Source organism: Hetaerina americana, unplaced genomic scaffold (genome assembly GCF_022747635.1).
Source record: "Hetaerina americana unplaced genomic scaffold, ioHetAmer1.1.p SCAF_53, whole genome shotgun sequence".
Lineage (NCBI taxonomy): Eukaryota > Metazoa > Arthropoda > Insecta > Odonata > Calopterygidae > Hetaerina > Hetaerina americana.
The window spans coordinates 1,339,523-1,363,260 of NW_027287128.1; the positions used below are offsets into that span (position 1 = coordinate 1,339,523).

At 45.0% G+C, this 23,738-nt stretch overlaps 1 protein-coding gene across 1 annotated transcript in view; it reads right to left on the minus strand.

Annotated features, from left to right (window-relative positions):
- The window catches only part of LOC139694715 (uncharacterized), a 198,253-nt gene extending 177,616 nt beyond the window's left edge, over positions 1-20,637 (minus strand). Inside the window, exon 1 of the mRNA XM_071593215.1 lies at positions 20,480-20,637. The gene's annotated coding sequence lies outside the window, so the exon portion shown is untranslated. The remainder of the gene's footprint in view (positions 1-20,479) is intronic.
- Positions 20,638-23,738: the final 3,101 nt, after the last annotated feature.

Consider the following 23,738-nt stretch of genomic DNA (forward strand, 5'->3'; position numbering starts at 1 on the left):
AGAGCGTCAACCCCCGTTTGGAAAAAGATATTCCCACAGTCTAGACAAGACAGCAGAATTTCAAGGTGGAAAATTAAACACACAAGAACTCATGAACCTCGAGTCAAATCTCGGATAAAGGAACGGAGGACAGGCGTAATTATTTCAATTAAAAATTGGAATCGATTGCACAAAGCGGAGACGGGAAGAGTCGAGGGGACTTGGCGTGAAACAATCGCCATCGACTGAGGGAATGGACGATGGATTTTTCATTAAACTCCACAAACAATACGGGTTGTCGGACGTAATTGTCCGGGACGAAAGTCAACTCGAAAGTGACTATTTTTGGTCCGAGACAATGAAAATGGCAATGCTCGAGTGGCAGGAGGTGGAGAAGAAGCGCACGTTATGTACTTATAGGGCAAGAAGCTGCCTGGGAGGCCTGCGGTGTGTGGCAAATGAAGGATAAATGGGGGGGCGCGGTGAGGGGGGTGGACGGGGGATAACAAGGGCGAGGATGATGGAAGGCAGCGGGGGATGGAGCGCGGGGAACGGGGTCCGTCGCCCCCGTCCGTTAAACCGCGACTCTCCTTCTTCCTGGGAATTGATAACGCCCCCGTCGGACGGAGAAAGTGACCGGTTCTTTTTCTCAGGAAAAATGGCGAAGGAGGGAGGGGGACGGTCGGAGGGGGGGATGGTGGGGGGTGAGGAGGCGGCATTGTTGTCGTCGCGTCTTCTACCCTCGTCGACGGTTGCCGGCTCTCTCTCTCGACGTGGATCGCGGACCAAGGTTCCGCATGCCAGCTTCCATGGCAGTCAGTCGATCATTACGGATCCAAGCATCCATGCCTAATGCGCTCAGGAGAATGGCAATACCTATTCATTCCACCTGCCGACGAATAACTTAGCGACGACGCCCATTATGTGAAACGTTGCTCACCTCATGGGACTGTCCTGTCTATTACGAATAATTTCCCCGCAACTCGAAGCGGCTTCATTCGCAAATAGATTATTTTTTTTCTAATCCGAGCGCGGGTGTGTCGACAGCAGGATGGAAACAAAAGAGAAGGAATGACTAGGGTGGAAGGGCCCGATTTCTCATATCACTCGCAATGGGCAAACGTGGCAAAACAATCACAAATTTAGCTGCAAGGGACGGAAAAGCCAACGCGATGCCAGATGCGCTTTGGGTATTATCACTTTCAGTCTTGAGAGATATACTCGTACCGCAGTTATTGATGCAAGGCGTTATGCGAGAAGACGGTGGACTAGGTCTCACGCGGATACTTTGACATGTCAAAACTGCCAATGCTTATCTATGCTTTCATTAAAAAATATAAAAAAATTCATCAAGGATATGATCTAATTTATCTCATTCGGCAGCGGGCAGAAAATCTTGACGATTCATGCAAAGAAAAACTGTCTCGAGACCTACGACGCAGAATTCATTGAAATGAGTCGTCATCGGCGTGCCCTAGAGTATATAATCTATTCGGGCGGACAGTTGTTGACGAAAGCGGATTCATGAGCCTTTTCTTATGTACCTACTGCCCGTTGGAGTGGCACCGAAGTGTGCAGGTACACCGACTTTACATTAACTGCGAAAAGAATATATCAGGCACACGCAAAAATGCCTAAAAAACGTGCAAGTTGAGAATGCTTCCAACTAAAAAAAACAAGACTCCCCAACAAACACGAGAATTCGCTTTTCTTTTGCATGAGGAAGCTCTTGGGTCACGCTCTCCTTCGAGGGTATCACTCGCGCAAGGTCGGATAAGTGACATAGTGCGCAATCGCGAATTAAAATGAAAGCCGAAGGTAAACTAAGAGATGGGAGGGGAGCGACCACGCGGGCTGACTGTGAAGACACTGCGGCGGTAATTCCGTCAAATAGCGTTTGAGTCTGCAGATGGAGAGGTGAGAGCTGAAAGAAAGTGAGAGAGAGAGAGGAGGTTGTTGCACGCGTGTGTGTGGAAAACGCACGCGCTTCCTGCGAGCACTCCCCAACTTCCGGCAGAGCCCCTCCTCACATGCACAGGATGGCCATTGGGCCTCGTCAAGAATCCGCGCAGGAATGCCTCCATACAAGGCCTACGCCCACACGTCGGCGCGTTGCGTGAGCGTGGTCACAATCGTCCCTCTACTCATCAACGTATTGGCCTCAGGGTGGGATCGGTCGAGCGGTGGAAGGGAAGAGAGGGGAGCACCTAAGGAACTGCGCGTGCCAACAAAACGAAGCGGGCAATGATATGGCCAAAATACATTTCTTTGCTCGTACTCACTACGAAATCCCTGGCATCCGTCGCAGAAACTCCATCCATCTTGTCACCCGGGTCTAAAAATCTAGTTATCTGAGACCCTAAACAAGAATCCTTTTTTTGAACAGCATAATTTTTCATCTCTTACTTGGTTTTCCTCAAAGGAATCGAACAGAAGTGCGGTTGATTGTTTTGCGAAAGTTTTGACCAATGGAGAATTAGTTTAAACTTTGACTGACGAACTTAATGAAAAAATAAAAGCTGCGTAGTATTTATGGTCTAATCCATATATTCCAGGTTCCTATCGGTGTTCTCCGGGAAATAAATGACTGCCTAACTTATCATAAGATAAATAAAATGACAATTATCTTCCCCAACCCTGACTATGTTATTTCATGCAGCAAAATAGATTGGTACGTGGAAACCAATGCCCAATACTCTCAGGAGTCAAACCATAATTTATCTCTAGATATAAATAGGTCATTAATCTATATGATTTTCTATTAATTCAAATGATGTTCAAAAATAAACATTAGTATTTATAATGATGAGAGAATATAATAATACAGAGTTGTACTTAATCGTAAACGTTGCCCGAGAGGTGAATCATCAATTTTTGAAGCACCCATTGAAAATCTCATCCTCAGAAAGCAGCGCTCCCAACCTTAAAGATAATTTCCATTACTCTTACTTCTAAGATTCAGGATGATGATGAATAGAACAAAAACAAAAAAGAAATACTTTAGATTTAAATAATTTTTGTGGTGAAGAGGCGATGAAATTAATTTTGTGCCAATGGGAAGAAATTTAAAATAAGCAGAATCTTCCTCATGCATAATAAGTAGCATTCTGTATTACTGAAGAAATTTGACGAATATCAAGTAAAGTACAGCTAAATCTATAAGTTAGGCGTTCTTGGTGTAGAGAGAGGAGGTCACAGCTCAAGAATCATATGTTGAAATGCAAGGGTACAGTTGATGAGAGCATCGAGTTATGTAGCATTAGGGTACAGAGACATGGATCATTTAAAGAGCGAATCATAAGATACGAGGAGACTTAATAATATGACACTCGAGGTGGTTGCTGAAGATAATACGACATCTCGTACCATAAAAGTTAGAAAGAAGGAAGAACCTATTGTTAAGATATCAGAATAGAGTCCAAAAGGAGTACTCAATGGTAGAGAACACAATTGAGATAGCAATTTTGCTGGGAACCGAATGGTAGGGACAGCTCCGGGTGGAAGATCAATAGAGTAGATCAAAAAATAAGGCATGCGATAAATAAGATCTCTTTACGAAGAAGGAAATTTGCACTGACTTGGGAAGAATGAGATATAGTGACAAATATGGATTTAACTTGAATGATCTTTCAGGTTCAAAGATTCTGTTTATTCAGAAGGGTTCGACAATACCCACCAAGCAAGGGCTATGTCATTCTACTCTAACATGTGCACTATTGGAAAGGTGATATTTCCGTATTTCTCAATAACCAAAACCAAAAGAAAAAACAAAAGGATGTTTTTGCACATTCTCAGATGATTATGAAACCGGAATAATTGAAAATAATTTCGCGGAAAGTCGTAGTGAAACAGTCGTGAGGGCATGGAAGGTCAAAGGTGGTTTTATGAAAATATTCATTGGATGACCTAAAATACGTAAATAACAAATACAAAAAACATGATCATACATAGGATCAATAAAAAGAACTAAAATTTTGGCACAATATACATGAAAATTTTTTAATATCAATGTTGAATTAATGACTGAAATCCATATTTATTGGTGGAAAATCGAAATATATCGACAAATACAAAATAAAAAAACTAAACCAACAATATAAGAAGGTGATTTATTAAAAAATTTTCGATGATTTCCCAAAGACATGGAAGAATTTAATAGAGTCGAGTCTTTTCTTTTTTCCAAACCTATCCTATGATCATGCCGTTTGGCTAGTGCTTCCATGAAATTAGTCGAACGGTCTCAGGCGTTAGTTACTTCTTCGAAACAATCAGGATCGAGGACATTTCTAGAATTTCTACAGTTGTTGATAGTGCATTAAGGTTAAAAGGCTGATGCGCCATTATGATTCAAAATGCAGTCCTATCTCGAGTTTACGCTAATAGTAAGTTTGCACACATTTATTGACGACCATAGTTTCACCACTGTGTGGCATCATCAGGTGGCATGAGTGTAGCATCACCATCTGATGATGCCTCACAGTCGTGTAACCATGGTCGTCAGTACATATTAATTGCGGAGTCGCCTGTTAACCGTACTCATAGTAAGATTAAGGGCAATGGTAATTCAGATTGTAGAGGAAGAAATATACAGGAGGGCAATATGAGGATCAGTTCATCGGCACTTAGCACTAATGCAAAACAGGGGTCACGGTTGATTAATGTTTAGAAGGAGTAAAAAATAGCGACAGTAGGTTCCATGGGCCAATGGAAGCAGTACTCGTCGAAGAGAGCGATTGTTTTCTTTTGTGCCCCGAGAACTAATCTCCATTTAAGCCTCCGCCGCCACTTTTCACTCTTTCGCCCGTGGCACCCGGCCCCACAACGGGGGCCCAACGAGGGACACGCACACATCGCCGCCGTGGGAACTCGCGGCGCTCCGCTCTCATCGGCCGATTGTGGCGCAAGTCGGCTCCGGGGTCGAGGCGAGCGGCGGAGGGTTCAGTGACATGAGGGGACGGACGGAGACGGGTGGTGGGAGGGCGCCGCCGCCGCGCACACACACACATACGCGGGCACCGCCGGGAAGACGACAACACAATGAACGCCGCCGCAGCCATTTAAGGGATCTCCACAACGGTTGTTCCCCCGGCGGCCCAGCACCCACCTCCCCCCTAGCTTCCTTCACGTAATTCACACTCCCTGGCACACGACACGCCCGTAGCATATGCACAAAGGGGAGGGGAAGGGGGGCAGAGAGGGAGATTCCCTTTCGTCGATTCCTTTAAGGCCGCCCGGTACCCTGCCCGTGTCCGCGAGACCGCGCCCAACGACCGCTGCTGTCCGCGGCTTCGAGGAAGTGCGCGCGAGGTGCGCGCTACTCCACCTACCTAGGGCGTCGTCCCCGGCCTTTGAAATTGGAGAGAAGCCTCTGAACGGGCGTCCTCGGGGAGGAGTTACGACCTCCTCGAGGGGTGAGACGTCACGTTGTGCACGCGCGGGAATTACCGTGGAGGTGGAAGGATTGGGGTTCGATTCCTATTGCTGCAGGAAGGGAACGGTCACCTAATTGAGTCCACTTTGCGACACCGTTGGGGAAGAAAAAATAAGAGTTGGTATCCTGGCGAGAAACATCCTTTCGGCGGAAAAAAACCGGCGATTGCGAATGTGCGGTGAAATTCCACGATAAAAACAAAACATTTCCTTCGGTCCGCCATCCAACAATGGCAAAATCAATTGGTCAATCACGAGTGACGGTGAAAGCTCGAAAATCCGAATTCCCGTCAAAGGACGGTGTGTACATGCGACGCACGCGGCACGTGGGGATGATTGTGTAATAAAAAAGAAGACTCAGAAACCTTAGGCGTGTGTGAATATTTACATGTATCCATGCGTTTATGACTCATATGGAAAATGTATCTTGTGAGTAATATCAGAAGACGAAAAAACAGATGCAATCATCGCACGCATTTTGCGGAATCGCGCAGTAAAGCGCTCCAACGGGTGACTTTGGCAATCAAGTGCAACGTATTCCGTTATTATCCCATAAAAAGTCATTGCAAAAACCTCATACATTTCACTATTTAAAGCTGTATTATGATTAATTGAAGCGATTCATCGCGTGACGGAACACGTTTTCGCGTACCCGATTACCCATGTCGGCTACGCTCCTCCGGCTCTCTTTTTTTTTATTGAAATGGCAATAAAATTCTAGGCGCGTGGCTTCGGTCATCTGTTTTATCTACTCCTTCAAACTCGTCTTGAAAAGAGGATGCGATTATGCTAGGTAGAGATTTTAAATACTTACGCCACCTCTTGCCTTGACATTATATCCAAAATGCTAACACACTCACACATAATCGGAAGTGAGGATAAACACGAGAAAAAACTTAGAAAAGTCATAGACGTAAGTATTCATGTGGCATATTATATCAATACCTGAGGTTATTTCACTTGAACGTTCTCCATACGGGTCCATAGTAACCACACAGTCATCTTTCTGGAAAAAAAGGTAGAAGTTTCTTTCAAGTTCTAAGCTCTATTACTTTTTTCTGACAAACTTCTTACACCAGCCAGTTGAAACTGCCGTTACTCCTCAACATAATCTCCCTACAAACGTACACACTTTCCAAACGTAGACGCAATGATTCCATGGTCACCGAGAGCCCTTCTGGGGTGGCTCATTTTGCCCAGTGAAAAATTAATCACGGACGAGGCTTCGTGGGTTCGTTGTCACATGACGTTCACCCTTCTTCGAACTGTTGAACCCACCTGTTCCACATCCATAACACCATTGTCGCATGTCTCACTCAATTGGCGATGAATTTCGATGGGTGTTCAACGACGCATGTCGACAAAACGGATGATTACACGCCGTTCTTGTACATCTCGACATCATTTTGAGAATTGAAAACGCTTCTCTCGCTCTAGCCATGGCTATACAAGCCCTGTGCAATGCACGGTACAGCCTTCTATGCCTTGTAGCCACAAAGAGTACTCGCATATTTTAAACCCGAACCGCATCTTCCATTATACTCCTCCCGAGATATAAATTGGGATAACTGAGCACTTGAAGGTATCTCGTATCACTCTTAATTTTATTCAACGTATCATGAAGTAATACAAACGGAGTCACGTTGCAACAGCATTCTTCGTATAAATTTTAATGAATTACTTTGAAGCCGCAATTCAAGAATAAAAGGCGAGAAAGACGAAGGAAGTATAGTTTAACGTGAGGATGAGAGGATTTAGCCTCAAGATTGAGAGAGTAAGAGATTTGCCCCAAAATCATGTTTATGGACTCAATAAGAAACCCCGAATCACATAGAGGCACATGCAATTACTAAGTACTGATCTCTACTGCTGAAATACAATGTGCACTAAACTTTTCAGTGATTACTATCACAAAATGAGCGCCAATCTTTAAATGATATTTGAGAGAGAAACACAGTTTATTTTGAAAAAGACAATTGAATTCAAATAGAAATTCAAGCAATTTAATTGCGCTAATGATTTAGTAACATTAGATTTACGCACACTTTGTGAACCAAACATCGTCCGTTGATCAACCGTCGGAATCGTACAAACATTTCAAGTGTAAGAGGAACCACCGCAACACACTGCTGACTAAAGCCCTGTTGCTTGAAATGTGACACACCTGGAATCCCTCACCTTGAAATGCTCTCGGCAAAGGGGAGGTTATTTTGGAAACTTCTTTTTTTTCACTTGTGACGAGGAATCCAGGGGGTTTAAAAAGGAATCTTCTCCATTAATGGGAATCGAATCCCTGCTCTGGCGAGTGGAAATCCCACCATCACGCGACAAGCAATCTCGTGCCCGATCCGAGGAAGCCAAAAGGGCTTGAGATCCCGTCTCCCCCGTTACGGCACGTACCTACTCCTTATAGGCAGACACCCCGACTTCGCACACCCCACCCCCAACCGCATATAGCCTCCGTCGAAGCTCTCGCGACCCTTGGACGGGGCTCCCCCCCCCCACCACTCAATCACCTACCCGTCACAGAGACACGCGGGGCAAACCCCCCCCCTCCTCAACCATCAACCTCCTCCTGACAGCCCTTTTTTACAACCTCCCTTGAGTCGATCCCCCTTACCCCCACTCCCAACCCCCCGACTCCCCCACACCTCACCACCACCCCCACGACTCGCCTAGAAAAGGCGAGAAGGCTCCTGCCGCTCCCCTCCTTGCCGTCCCTCCCGCCTCGCCCTCCCCTTCGCCTCCCCCTGTTCACACTATCGAACTCCTTCAATCGGTGCATCGACTTCTCCGTCTGAGGGGGTTCGAGAGCGGGGGCGGAGGGCGCAGGTTTTTGGCACGTAGCTCCGGGGGAGACAGGGCCCTCCGTCTTCGAGAATCCACCCGGAAAGACGAGAAGTGTGGGAGGAGGGAGTGGAAGGACGGAGGGAGGGCTAGCCCTCGGAGATCTCTCTCTCTCTCTCTTTTCAAGGAAACGAGGGGGGGTGGGCAGAGGGAGGAAGGGCGACGGATTGGGTGTGTGGGTCGACGCACGTTAAGAAAACAAACGTAGGAGAAGCCGGAGGGCATGAAAAAAAGCGCGTCGGGAGAATGATGGCGTTGCACAGAGTGAAGCTGATTCGTCCTTCGGAAGATAAACCGAGATGCACGTTTGTTTTTGCGATAAGCTTCCGATAATTGCTCCATGATAAAGAGCTGAGTCCTCAAAGATAGGGCACCAAAAGATAATGAGTCATCAGACTTTCACAGCGAGCCTCTTTTTGTTGGTAACAATGAAAGAACTTAATTATATCCCAGTCCTTTATAATACCAAATCGCAAGAGTTCGGTGTCATAAAACCCAAAGAATATTATTGGGAGGTTATCATATACAAATACGTCCTTATAATCATGAAAATGAAAGTATTTAGTTCATTTAAACTACTCACGTTTTTTCCGATTTCAGTAAGTGTTTCGTAATATAGAAATTGGAAGGGTAAAGGAAAGTGAGTCAACGCCAACAACACGCGGATAACGATTTCATACTGAAATAAAGGATTGAAATTCTTTTCCAAATCACAATTTTATCCTGGAAATGTAAATTGCTCCTCCAAAATGCCAAACCATTTACACTTTACAAAATCTTTTATTGTGAAATCAATTTTTAATCCATCCTGATGCGACATGCCTTGGCCAAGACTCAACAGATACCAAGCGATTGTGGACGGTCGTAAAACATGAACAGAAAAGATGAAAAAGTTTTTAGGTTCCGTCTTACAATTAGATACGCTGGTAGAGGGAAAATGAGTTTTGTTTCTTATAAGGAGTGAAAATATTTTAAGGACGCAGAAAATAAACGAATCAGTTTCAACCGCCGTGACGTAAACTACGTTCAAGAAATAAAGAAAACGCGAAAGAATCGATGAAGCACTAATCAGCAATTATATGTGACGAAACAATGCGTAAGAAAGGTAATAATGAGAAAAAAATAATTATAAAAGACGGTAGGAATTTCAAGTATGATTTAATGAGTGCGTATTCATAATAAGATTGAAATCAAAGGTTTCACAAACGGAACATGAGAAAATTATCGCCCTTCTCCTCTTGCACTATTCTTCTCCCCTTCCCCTTTTGCGCCCTCACTCTCCGATAGGCACCGTGACCAATCTGCGACTGCTTCCAAACCCATCCCACATTCTTTTCGAACGATTTTTTCAAGATCGGCATGAACGTGAATTTCTTCATGAAATAACTCCCCAGCTACGATTCCTCTTGGTACGGGAAACAGATCCCTGCGCAGGGAGCCTTCGTTTCTGATGTGGCTCAGGGTCGCCGTAGACCCATAGACACGGACGGGTATGCAGAACGGGGTTAATAGGCAAGAGGGAGGAAAATCGATACGGTGATTACAGCAAGAAAAAGATAAGGTCAGTAAGAAAGTCGGAGATAAGATTGGACGATGGATTAGAAGATTGGCTTCATTCAGAGGCGTGTCAACAGTGTGTCTTCTGGACGAGGAGGCGATTAGCGAGACTAAAGGGCGGGGAGAGGATGTTTCGCAAGAATATGCTCCACAGAAGGAACACTCGACTACTTCTGGAATTCTGGAGATGAAATATTAGAAAGTTAGAAAAACAATGTGTAGAAAAACGGAAAAAGTTTGAAAGTTTCTGAATCAAATCATTGTCACAGTCACTTATTTATACTAACTATAATTAGCTGTTATGCAAAGAAACCCGCTTCAAGTGAAATAACAGGAGACTAAGACCTGTAAAAGACTTTTGTGAGAGCGGTTGCACAGGAGAATGTTTCCCGGAATACACTTCGAGAAGTTCAACTTAGTATTTAATAATCAAGCAAGAGTATAAATTCAATTAAGTGGATTATCACCGCTAAATTTACGCGTCATTGCGATAAACACCGCCACGGAGTCCCAAACCTGATCGTGGAGAATAATTTCAAGCTCCGATGATAAAAATTTTTACATTTCAGGATTATGAAATAAAATTCTTGTGAGATTTCCTCCAAAGCATAAATGTTCGGCAGGTGGACAACAATGGAGCCACACTTCTATTCACGGAGAAAAAAATTAGCATTCGACCAAAACCCATGCACGCGGACAAATACTAGAGGGTAAAAAACATAGGAGAGCAAAGAGCGTAAAAGCGGAGAAGTTCTTTGAAAAAAGCGGGTCGACGTGGGAGAGAGGAGAGAAACAATGAGCCGGAGACGGACCTATTACAGGTTCGGTCTTTCACGACCTAATGGAAACGCATTCCCGTCGTGATTGACTCCATCGCAAAACATTCTTGGGAAACTTCTTAACACTCGTCTTCGCCCGCCACATTTTTCCGCTCACTCCCTCCCTCTCCCTCCTTCATCCCCAATTCTTCCTCGCCGGGCACCCACACCACCGTCCTCCCACCTATTTCAATTCCTCCCCACCACCCCCACAGGGGAAACCCCCTCCGCCTTCCCCTTCCACCACCTCCACCCTTCTCTTCCGCCGCTCCATCTGTTTCTGCCGACGTCCCACTTTAGCGGGTTCGTTGTGCATGGGAAAAAGGGGCGTGCGGGTCCGGAGCAACGGTTGCATCACGTGCTACGCGCCCCTGAAACGTCGAAGGTCGCCGCGTCGCCGTGTGGCCCTCCGCGTGCGCGTCGTGAGACAGCTCTCGAGCACCTTCATTTGTTTTTGACGTAAAACGTCTTACAATGCGTGCGTGCGCATAGGCTGGGTTGTTTGGACGCTCACGTTGCCGACACCTTGTCGCTGTTCCACACGCCTAATTCAACTAATTCAGTGAGCGATACATCGTGTAAATGGAGAGGAATAGTATAAAAAGGATGCAAAAATATCGGATAACTCCAAATAGCGGCCATATTTGTAATCACATGCGATTATTTCACTCTCATCAAATTTTTCAGTAGCCAATCTCTCATTAACTACTGAAAATTGTCAACCGATCAAGCACTTTAAGAAGTTTAAGAAAACTAAAGGTAAACTTTTCTGAAAAAATAATATCTCTAGTACCGTCAACGACTTTCTATCAAAAGCCACATTAGCATTTAATAATTCAGGCTCGTGGTTTAATTCAATTATTAACTTTAAATTACATGAGCATAAGGAAAAAATCACTTTGGGGTCGCAAAGCATTAATTGAAGAACTTCTTTTTTCCACCTGTCCCACCGCTCTTCTTTAACTAAGGTAGCTAAATCATCACAACAGCTGCAAAGAAATATCGCTATCATGCGCAGTTTTTGACGTGAAGTTTTACATAAGATTTCCTCCTCAGTCGGACTAGCTTTAGTCCCATGCGTTTTTTCCACGCCTCCATCCCACTCTCCTCCTGTCTTTCGTGATCTCCGGATCGAAAGGGAAACGATTTTCGCTCCGAGAGCGAGAGAGGTAGAGTGAGAGGGAGGAGGAGGAGGAAGATGGCGATGGATCCGACCGCCACCCACCCTACCGTCGGCGATTTCATGTTTCGGACGGAGCAATTTGATTCGATTATCTCCGCGGTGAGTCCGCGAAGTGTCCGCGGGTGGGTGCGGGGTAAAAAGAGCGACCTCCCTCTTCCCCCTCGCCGTCCCGGGTTCCCGTTCGCAGAAATAGTCGTCGCCGCAGACGCCGTTCCTTCCTCGATTGTTCTCCCCCAGCCCACACTCCTCGATCGCTTGCCCCTCGCGAGGAGGATCCCCCTTTATGCCCTCTCATTCCCCCCTCCCCCCCCCAAAGAGCCCGCTCCCCACCCACACGGCTCTCGCTCCGTGAGGCGAGCGTGAGGGGTGAGCGATTTGTCTTCCCCGAACGGTCCGCGCGCGAAGAGGGAAGGATGAGATATCGAAATGGAATCCGTTTCGAATGTGGAGCCGTGGAAGCAAAAAAGAAAAGAATAAATAGAAAAATAAAAAGCCATCGTTCTCTTCAATGGGCCGCCGCAGACGGTGCGGGAGAGTTGAGTCTTCCTTCCTCGCCCAGGAATGCATCCAATATGACTCTTTTGAGTTGCCCGCGGCGCGATGAAAGGGAATGGAAGTGAGGATGGGGGGAAAAAAATAAAATTTGAAGAAACTCCGTTCCCTACGGTCTCTCCACTCCGCTACCCTCCGGGTCTCTCCCCTCCCCATCTCCTGATTCACCGGGGACGACAGCGAACCGAAGACGATTCATCCATTCTCGTAATGCACCGAAAACATGGAGGGAAGGAGGCGAGGAGCGACGGGGACATTTTGCTTTCGATTTCTCCGTTACGAAACGAAAGAGAAAAGACCGAAATGAGGGCGATGATTTCCCCCCCCCCCCGAACCTCTCTACCCCCCCTTTGGCTCCCCACCCGGAGGACAACAGAACGTGTTTTACATTTCCTTTCCGGATATTTGCGAGGAGCGGAGGGAAATGCTGTCGACCGCTTGTTTTTTTGTCACGATGCCGGTCGGTCCCATTCTTCCTCTCCGACCCACCCGTCCTTCTCTCCCTCTGAAAATTGGCGGAGGCTTGCTGCAAATCTGTCGATGGCTCGTCGAGTGAGACTTGATGCATGAGAGCTCGCTTCCTTGGCACGCCGAAGACTCACGCACACGCCCTTCCGTAAACATCTTCCAATGCGCCGGGACTTGGATGCCGCTTTCTTTCATGTAATAACCCCTTCGCCGCGGGGTGTGTTCACCGTTCGCCCTTTACCCCATCCCTTCTCCCTCCTTGGGCACCTCGATCCCTCCCGAAGGAAGTAAGCAATGTTTCCCCTTCACTATGACCTTTTTGATACTCCTGTTTCCTTCGCCGTCCTGTCACGAATGAAAATCAACCCCGTTGACCGCCTCGCCAAATGCCCCAATGACTACTTGGAATTAGGAAAAACAATTTACCTTGCTCAATGAGGAAGTGAAATGAGAACACCTTATCACAAGTGCGAGTTGAAATGAATCGTGCGTTCACTAATATTGATGTGGTTGAGTTTGGGAATGTGAAGGCCCTTCTCGGTACATGCATCTCGATGTAACACACTCGTAGCTTCTACATGCGCTGTCGATATTCTCCAGAAAATGACACAAACTGTCGTAATGAAAGACTACGATAAAGTGAATAAAGATTATGAAACATTCTCATATTCTATTTATTAGAAAAATCTAAACATTTAAAAATCAGCAAGAATGACGCGGTATGGAGGTAATATCAAAATTCGCGAGAGTTTGCTTTCTCCAATCTACGAGAGCAAAATTCGGCCTGCAAAGTGAAATAAATCCGTCAATTTTGTTCTCTTTATTAGGGAATATACCGATTTATCAGTAAATAGTTCGGTTTACCGAAAATCTGAATAACATTTTTAGTAAAAAAACGCAATTTAAATACTTCCTATGAGCTATATTTAGGAAGTGGGATCTATTAATTGAATGAATTGGCGAGACACCTAAAACCTCCCTTTCATACAAACACGAGTTTTAAAAGAAATGGCCGCACAAGAGAAAAGTCATTTGCCAGTATTTAATATTTTTCATCAAAGGAAACCAGTCAGTACTAGACCGCATAGCCATTCGCTTCCTCTTTTGAGCATGCTGGACATAAATTATAAGACGCAGGCCTTCCAATTGGATTAGAAAGACTGCACTTAATCCAATGGATGATGGAGAGTACAAAAGGATTCGTAAAAAAACAAATTATCAGCCCAACTTCATTTATCTCTCCTCCGGCGGTATTCAAACAGTTTCAACGCACCTTATCGCTCTCATACTCTGCACAATTTATGGGGGACACTAGCAGGGAACTTCGTGGGTCTCACTATCTCTAGGTATCCCAAAGTTCACGGGCTGCATTCCCACCAACTCAATGAATGAATGAGGACCTAACCTTTTGAAGATGTAACCATGGTAAGACATTTAAGAAACTGATGAAAGGCTTTAAGAATGTATTTTAATATACCCACTATACGTCAAACTTACGTACAATCAAAAGAAGAAATATTCTCCAATTCCAAATTTCCTCGGATCGTAAGAACAAATGCTTCCCAGAAAAATAATATGTAGGTGTTGAAGTTTTTCCTTACATTCTTGTTTTAATTAGCCGAAAAAATAAATTTTACATTTCTGTGTCGTAGAAGCAAATGTTTTCTCGTTCTAAATCTGAACACTTCCTCATTAATTCAATTATGCGAGTAAAAAATTGATCAATTACATGATTTTGGTGGGCGTATACACATCTTCGCGGAATTTTAAATTACTAATATATAATTATAAATGTGTGACCGCGGGAGCATACTTCTATTACAAGAAATAGCAACACCAAATTAAATTGTTTCTCTTCTAGGTACCCAATTTTACTACTATATCATAGGTATTTTTTCACTTATTTTATATAAGGATGGATTAAAATATTATTGTCATTCTACACCCCGGGGTAGAGATTTTTCTTAAATCAACGTCTTATTTACTCTGTTATACGCCTTTGATTATTGAAAAAACTTGTTAGTAATCGATAACCCTAATATTTCCAGATGTTTTTTTTAAGTGCTCGAGCCGTATTTTATACGCACCCCTCCTTGCTTCTAGAGTATTTGCTCACGTGCTCGCACTCAGTCCGTTTCCCTTTGTTTTGTCACTCAACCCTTTTTACCCCTCTCCCCACCCTATGTTTGTCTATTCCACTCTCTCCTCTTGACCCCCGCCGTCCTCACCCTTTCCCCTATTTCCTCCCATATCCACTTTCATTCCCACAATATCTTATCCAAGCCCCCACCCCACGAAATCTGTCTCCTTCCTCGCCCACTTCCCATATCCCACCACCCCTTCCTCCCGTCCTGATTATACGTGACCATCTTATTTGTGGGCACCACATTTCACCCCCCCTTCCCCGTTCCCATTTTACACCTTCCCCTCCCCCGCATATCTTTTCCTATTTCCCTAACTCATCCGTCATCACCTCCCGTCCCCCGGCTTCCTCTCTCCTCCTCCTCCCCCTTTGAGTTTCCGGCCATCTCTTCTCTGCCATTAGAGTCACGTCTTTCATCCACACCCTCTCCCTCCTCCTCTCTCCAACTCCCGCCTCTCTTTTGTCTCCTCGCTCATCGCACCCCCTCCTCTCTCCCCTCTCCTCTTTCCCGAGACCCTGCTTTCCAACCCTGTCCCAACCCATCCCTCCATCACTCCCGATTTTCACGCTTCCCCCCCCCCATTCTCCTGTCATACTCTCCTCCTTCATACCCCTCCCGACTCAATTCCCTACCTCCGTCCCGCGCGAGATTCCCGTTCCTTTTTCCCTCTCGACGACATCTTTCCCGATTCCCATTCCCCACCCCCATTTTCATCACGCTCGACACATCTCTTTCCCCCAACCCTTATTTCTTTCTCCTATTCTCGCGCGTCCTCCCGCTCTTCGCCGCCACACTCGTCCTGATGGAATTTGTTGCAGGAACTTTCCTTTCTTCCCTCCTTGGCTCCCCCGCTCACCCCGACACCTTTCACTCCTTCCTCCCTCTGTTATTGAATAAATTCGGTTCTGGCACCGCTTCGCGTCCTTCCCACCAGCGGCGAGAGCGGAGAGGGCAATACGCAGAAACGCATATCGCGCGGGGGTGAGCGCAGTTTTTGGTCCATCGTGTTTCGAATCCCGCCGCCCTCACGTCTCACACTTCGAAGGGCTCACTCGATGTCTTTGACTGGGATTGCTATCTTCATTTAGGTGCGGGCGATGTGATTAAGAGGACTCCGACGCCCCCGGGAGATTCCCAGAAACCGTGATCCCGAATACGGCGTCTAAATTCGAGTTTTAAAGGCTCTCTCGGCCGATGAGGGTCCATTAAGGGGTTGGGTTCATCGACGTGAACGGGTGGTGAAGCTTTGATTATATGCTGTAGGATTTGATTTCCTTTTATCAGCCTCAGTTCTCCACATTGAATGATTTCCTCCACAACCTGATTAACGGATGGTTTCATACCAATGCCGTCGCACCTGTCTTTGTGGCACATCGCGTAGCGTCAGCAACAACTGATAGCAGCTCTCATCAAAAAGTGTCTTCACAAAATTACAACTATTATTAAGTCGCTTGTGTCTATTTGATTTGGCACGACCATGTTCGTCATGACTATTCCAAAGTTTCTTTTGCGAGCCAAGGTGAATTTATCTTTTTCAAGAGATAATATCACCATAACATAGCAATGAGATATTATTACTCTTGGACTGTATTTAAGCGGTTTTGCGAAATATCCAAATGAAATTTTATAGTAGAATTCAGCGTGACTTTTCATGACTTTCATGTAATAACTAAATTAAGTTAAATTTCTAAGACATTCTGAAGAACGCATAAAAGTATTCTTCAAGTATTCCAGAGAATTTTAATCAGAAGAATGCGTAAACAAATTGATACAGCCCCACAAGGAAGCACATATATTAATATATCAGTAAAAAAGCGAGAAAAATAATCTCAATAACATATGTAACATATATTCACATTATTATGAAGAGACGTAATTTTAAACTTCATCACAAAAGATTCTCTCTACCAAATACTCGTATATTAGGCTGATGATACTCCAAGGTAAAATTCACCATACAGAAGCCACGTCTCCAAATAATCCGAATCCCAATGTTGTTTCTTATATGATTCTCATCTCGAAAGAAGAAACCAATTTGGATAGATATGTAATTACAGGTGTTTGGTGTAAGTGAATCCACGGTCATCCATAGCTAAGGTATTCGAAAGTACCGTTAAAAATAAGTGCACAAAGTATTATTAGGATGAGTCTATAGCACTCAGGAATCTGAATGAAAAAAGAGCGAAGATCGTCGATAAATTCTTCTTCGTTTGATTCCCTACATCAAACGAGCTGATGGAGTTTCCATGTCGAAACCCGAATGGGAACTGGCATTATTTCATTTGATCAAAATCCTGACCCTTCCAAACGAATTTGGGAGAAGTTTCACAGCAGCCAGAAGCCGCCTGACCCCGCCCTTTCACCCCGAGTGCGGGAGCCTCTCCCCCCACCACTATCTCCCGCAAGATAAGGCTATTGACGTAGTGGTAACGGCGCAGGCTTATTCCGCAGGGCGGACAATAAGGCGTCCACGGAAAGGAAGAGAGTTAAAGATGAAAAATGAGAGTGAAATAGAGTCAATGTGTGTCTCTTTCACCATATGACTCTGCTGCCCGAAGAGAACTCTCCCTAACAAACGCCAGCCAGCCAGCAAAGCAGTTGTCACGAGTTTCCCCTTTTGCAACGTCGCCCAATTTTTGAATCTCCGTAAATGTGAAAATGGCCAAAAGGGGGAAATCGAGTGATTATCACGGCCGACTAAAAACTTTTATGTGTCGCTTCAAACATGACAGATAGATTCTCATTAGCGGGACAGTTTTAGGCCAGTAGTAACACTCTCTTTCCTATCTCGACCTTGTCATTATCCTTAACACACCTTTACTTGATTACTTCACTTTGTTATCGCGTTAAAAGCGAACTAAACTGACTTAGCTGTAGGTATCGCTACATATTTACGTTAACCAACTCGACCTATTTAGGAACACTTTTTTAACTTTCACGGAAAGTACTGTATTTTTTAATCACGGAAGCTTAGTGTGCATGTATTCAATTCACATATCCTTTAAGTCTAAAAGCATTAACACCAATAATCAGACGCCCTCAGGGTTCAGAGAGGAAAAATTTGCTCAGCCCTTACTCAAGCAATGTACAACGGTAACTTGGAAAAAATCATATGAACTGGGAATAAATTCATAAACGCATGGGTTATATAATGCTCTTAGGACTCTATGGAGAATTGAAACGAACTCAGTATATGCCCCGTTTTATGACCGATAAGCACGTTTAATAGGGGTGACCCCAGAACGAGTGCGGCTGAAATGCCATTTCCTTAAAATGGATTCATTACCAACGAATGAGGCATAACTATGAATTCGGAGCACTCCCAATTCGATTAAAGAGCTTTAATGACCTTCCTCCATTCTCCTTCGGCAAAATTACAGCGGCATCATCTTAACCTTAATATTAAATTAGCGGGAAGTATGTAAACACTTAAGTATTGCTAGCGACGGGGCTCATATTTTCGAATGGATGCCCCGGGGTAGCCAACGAATGAGGGGAATCTGGAGCACATTAATTTAGCCAGACCGGTAACGAAGTGGCGTTATTTTGGGGGAAATTAATCTTCACCTGACGAAAATATAACATTTTTCTTAATCCACGGTTTTTGTATGCAGATATGTTTATACAATTCCCGGGTGAGGTGAAAAAAGCCCATCTTAATTGGGGTAAGTCTGGTTCGTCCACCTTCGCCAACCCATCCTCCTCCCACGGCCCTCTTCCCTCCGCCCCCACACGCCTCCCCGCTCCACCTTTTCCCATGCCCTCTTCCCCGCCCACGATCTGAACCCGCAGTGGTGCGAGGGGCGCATTTAATGAGCCAAATTTGAGCTTGCACGAAAGGAGGGGGAAAAAAATAATATTTGCGTGCGGAAAAAGTATTTAGAAAATGCTCTCGTCCTCTTGTCTTGCCGCTCTTCAATTGAAGCTAGTGGATTAAACGAGCTTTCTTGGGGGATAAAGCTAATAAGAGACAGTATCACGTTACTAATTAGAGCGTCACTCACGTCAAGGACAGTACTCATTATTTTCCTCGTTATGTTCTTGCCATGATGCGCGCTGATTAGTGACTCTTTTCTATTTCCGTTTCAAAGTTTCAGGAAGGTTAACCTGGCATTGAGGATATTTTTCAATGTTCAGGATAAGTCTTCTTTTGCCAAAACAAGTGAAGAAGGACAAAACTTATAATTTTCAATATGATAACACGCTTGAGTGTCCCGCAAACATTTTTTTCCAACTTGGTCGCAAATAATATTACGATAATACGGTACTAAGCCTCTATTAACATAAAAATACTAAAATACATGTTGTTATTAAATTTAAGTATCTAATTTTGTTTATAAACCACAAGAAAGAGCTTATGAAAACCATAACTGAGCTTAAGGAAAGCGTTAGGAAGTACTGATAAAGGAAAAACCAACAGGATGCGTCTCTCAAAGTGGGAGTTGTCAGTAGTTCCCAGTGAATAGGGATTAATAAAACAGGATGTACTGGATTTGTTACCTTTGCAAATCCAAGAATAGCAAACGGGTTCTGATATAAAATTTATTTAGTCTGATCCATTGCTTAGAGGTAATTACTCGTAATTATAAGAGTACGCCTGTGCTTCAATTCCGTGCATCTATTGCATTTATTGTACCGAATCGTAAGAACAAACAAACTACACATCGCAGAAGCGAAAATAATCAAAACACGTTTACGTCAGCATACTACTTGCAGGAGCGAGTGATTACTCGGCACCGCGGCGCTCCACACTTCGAAGAGCGAACTTTAAACACCGGGTCGAAGAAGTTTATGATTATGGCGGACACAAAAACTTGTCAAATACCGCCGATGAGGAGACACACTCAGAAGAAATCGCTTTGGCGATTCAACATATAAAAAAATACACCCGACCGCATCCGCGTTCATTGCTCCTCAAGCCTTTTCAAAAGCATCTCGGTTAACTCGACATTAGCGTCGTATATTAAAGAAAACGTTGGTTTCCACATTTCCACACGCCGACACATTCACGAAGAGGTAAGCAGCGAAGGAAGAAGCTAGAGACGATGGCACATTAGCAGAACCCACCAAATAGGGGATTGTTTACGTTTCGGACGCTTCGAGGCAACACCTGTCGCCGTTTCGAAAAACGACTACCGACTACGCCGATACGCTTTTAAGCCGGTTACGTGGAGCCAAAGCATTCAAGGAATTTCCTCCGTATATTCGCTCCCGCAAGATATTTTAGCCCAAAAGCAGTGTCGGCCGTCTTCGAAACCTTTTGTAGCGCCTCCGCAAATGGAATCGCATCGCTTTTGGCTCGCTCGCATATTGCGACGCCGACGGAAAAAGAAAACAACGGAAGGAAAAGAAGCACACAACTCCGGGCGCGCTCTTCTCTCGCGATCGAAAGAAAAACCACAAACACACACAGCCACAAACACACACACACACACGCGCGCGCGCCACCGCTGTCGTACGCTATTATTACATGTTTTCCATCCAATCACTTTTTTCCATACCTTTTCGTGTCGGTCGATCCTCCGTCTCTAGATACAGTCAACTTTTTCCGAATCACGTCCTCTCCTCCCTCTCTCCCCTCTCGCGCAATCTGCCGGCTTCTCTCTGTGTCTCCGTTCCCTTTCCCTGCGTCCTCTTGCGGAGCGAGAAATGTGCTTCCGACACGAGACCGTCACGGCGACTGAGGACGGAGCGAGCGATCGCAGGAACAACCGCGCCTCCTCCCTCCCTCCCGTCCGACCTCCCGCCCTCTCCTCCCTCCCTCCCTATCTCCCTCTCTCTCCTCTTCTCTCTCTCCCTCACTCATTCTCCCACGACGGTGTGCTCGAGTCCCCCGCCTCCTCTCTGTCTCCTTCTCCTCACCTCTCTTCCTTCACCTTCCTTCCGAATGCCTCCTCCTCCTCCTCGTTACCCCTCCCTCATTCCCATCCCTTACCTCCTTCCCCCTCCCCCACTCATTCCTCCTCCGCGAATCCAAATGGACCTCTTCCTCCAAATCGCCTCCGTTGCAATTTTTTTCCTTTCTCTCTCTCCCTATCTCCCCCCACCCCCCATCCTTCCCACTCTTCATCCCCGCTCTCCCCTATGCGCCTCTTACATATGCATTCTTCTCCGCTCCTTTTTTTCATCAACCGTTGCCTTCCAATGTCCCTTCGTCCCCTGCCGCAATCTCCGACCCATCCCCTGTAAATTTCAACGCTGTTGTTTATGCTCTCCTACTCCTTCTTGACACTAAGTTCTCCGGGTCGCCGACCAGACATATGAAGCAGTTTTAAAATGTGAACCTGATATTTTTTTAATTCTTTAAACATGCACTTATCGTGTACGGCAGTCGCTTTCCCCTATTAGGAAACTTGCCCGAGACAATCAATTTGCCAATCATGTGGCATACTCGCTTGCTGAAAAAAAGGTTGTAGGACAAGGTACTACACCGAAGGTGGTGGTGCGTCGTTGTCTGTTGTTTTCTGGAATTGATAGATAAATAGGTTTCTGTCTCTAGTATTAAAGAACAATGGTAAGATCGTGTATTCCTAGTCCCTGAAACTCATTTCAGCACATGCATACGTTCATTCATTGGGGATTATGGCACTTAAAAAAAATAAACATGTCTATAAACTATTCAGTAAAGTGACAAATTAACGATTTCACCTCGCGTATCGAATAGAATAACCTGCCACAGTTAACACAAATTTTGATTTTACATAAACCCTTTATCTTCAATCCCTTTCGCCTTCTACTCAGGATACCTCCTGGTTAACTTCTCTCATTCTTCGAACTGTGGATGAACATTTTTTCATATTCCAAAAAACATCTATCTGCAACATTAAAGTGTACAATACGTCCTACGGCCATCAACTGAGTTGTCTCCTATCTTCAGACCTATCATGCTGTCTTGGAAAAAATACTCCAACGCGCCTATTTCCCTTTTGAATCCCACATTTCATTTCTCTAACCATCCATCAACACATTTCCAGGTATTATGCCGTTAATTTTTCCCGCTATTCCAAGGAACCCGAGAAATGATCTGATTAGTCCGGTTTCTCCGCAGTCTCACATTTAGGATTTCCGCAGAGATCTCCTTGAGATCTCTTTTTCTCGTGATTACTTTTGCCTATCTCTCCTCCGACCATTCCCATAAAACTCCTTATTACGCGACACGCAAAGAGCATAGACTTTCACGAACAGTTCCCTCCCGCGTCCCAGGGAACTAGCTTTTCACTACATAAATAGAACCATAACATCTTAATTATTATATAATAATACTATGATGTGAATGTCAGTTTCATTTCAGATATAATGCATTAAAAAAACTGAGAATGACGATAAGTGTGAGCGTAGGCTAACATGATTTCGATAGAAAGAAAAAAAATACGATACTCCGATAGTTACGATCGAAATATATCTTTGCTACTCGAGCACAATCATGGAATATTTTCCTCGACGGAATACATAAAACATTTCAATAAATGATGCGTATTATGCTTGCTTCCGCCATGAAAATTTGATCACGCGGTACAGAAGCGTGGTTGTTTAATGGAAAAACAGGAAGAAAAATATGTCCACGTTATACATTAATGCTCGAATTCACCTCACGTGGGTGCGCCATATTTTAGGTTGGTATTTTATAGCGCGTTGTTGTCTGCATTACATATTTTCATTCTAATGGGATGACCGAGATTTACAAAAAAACGACCTATCGACTGCGTAACTAAATCAAAACGTGGAAATTGCGGATCCACATTCAACTGACCGGATGACATAAATAAAAGGACGACTCGCAGCGAAAAAAAAATACCAGACGAAATTCGGGTGTAAATGTCACGTGAAGGGCTTTATCCTGTTTAACATGACAGTAATGCACGCCTCACTGAACTACCACCACCACTGGTTTTGCATTTCCATTCGACCTCCCAGCCCAACCCTTCTCCCTATTTCCCCACCCTTTCCCTTACCCTTCCTTAAAGTTATATCAACTCATCCTCTTCCTCTCCTATTTCTCCGAAACCGACTCCCCCCCCCTTTCACTCCCCGGCCCTCGCCCTTTCGACCCCACCCCCTCCATTGTGTCCCCCACTACCTCTCCCTCCAACCCACACCACGCCACCACGATTGCCCATCTGCATTCATCCCTAGTTCCCCTCCCTCCCCAATACCCAGTCCCACCGTTCTCCCCACACCTCCTCTCAGGTTTTCCTCAAAAAACCCCGTTTTTTTGTCCTCCTCACCCTTCTCCTCCTCCGCCTCGCCCGCCACCCCCCAGAACCGCCTTCCTCCGCTTCCTCCACATTTTCCTCCGCCGCACTCCACTCTCTCTCTCCTTTGTCTCCCTCTCCCACCTTCTCCCCCCCCCTTCCATCTCCCACGCTTCCCTCCCCTTCCTTCCTTCTCCCAACGCCGCCTCTCTCCCTCCCCCGCCCACCTCGCCCCTCCTTCCTCCCACTCCGCTCAAGTCCGTCCTTTTCGCATTCCCTCCCCCTGCTTCCCTCTTCCCCTTCGACCCCGCCCGCTAAGTGCGATGCATATTTTACGACCGGGAACAATCTCCTACTTCATTAATTGAATATTGTTCAAATGAAGAATACCCACCACCTGCCAAACTGTTGCATCAATATTTTGGTTATCCATCACTATTCCAGCGCTATAATTCACCTAATTTATAATTGAAATATTCTGATTATCTATGTCGTCGTTATTTTTTCTTTTATAACTTACACTTATACCTAAGTCTATTCAATTATTGCTTAAAAATATACATATTCA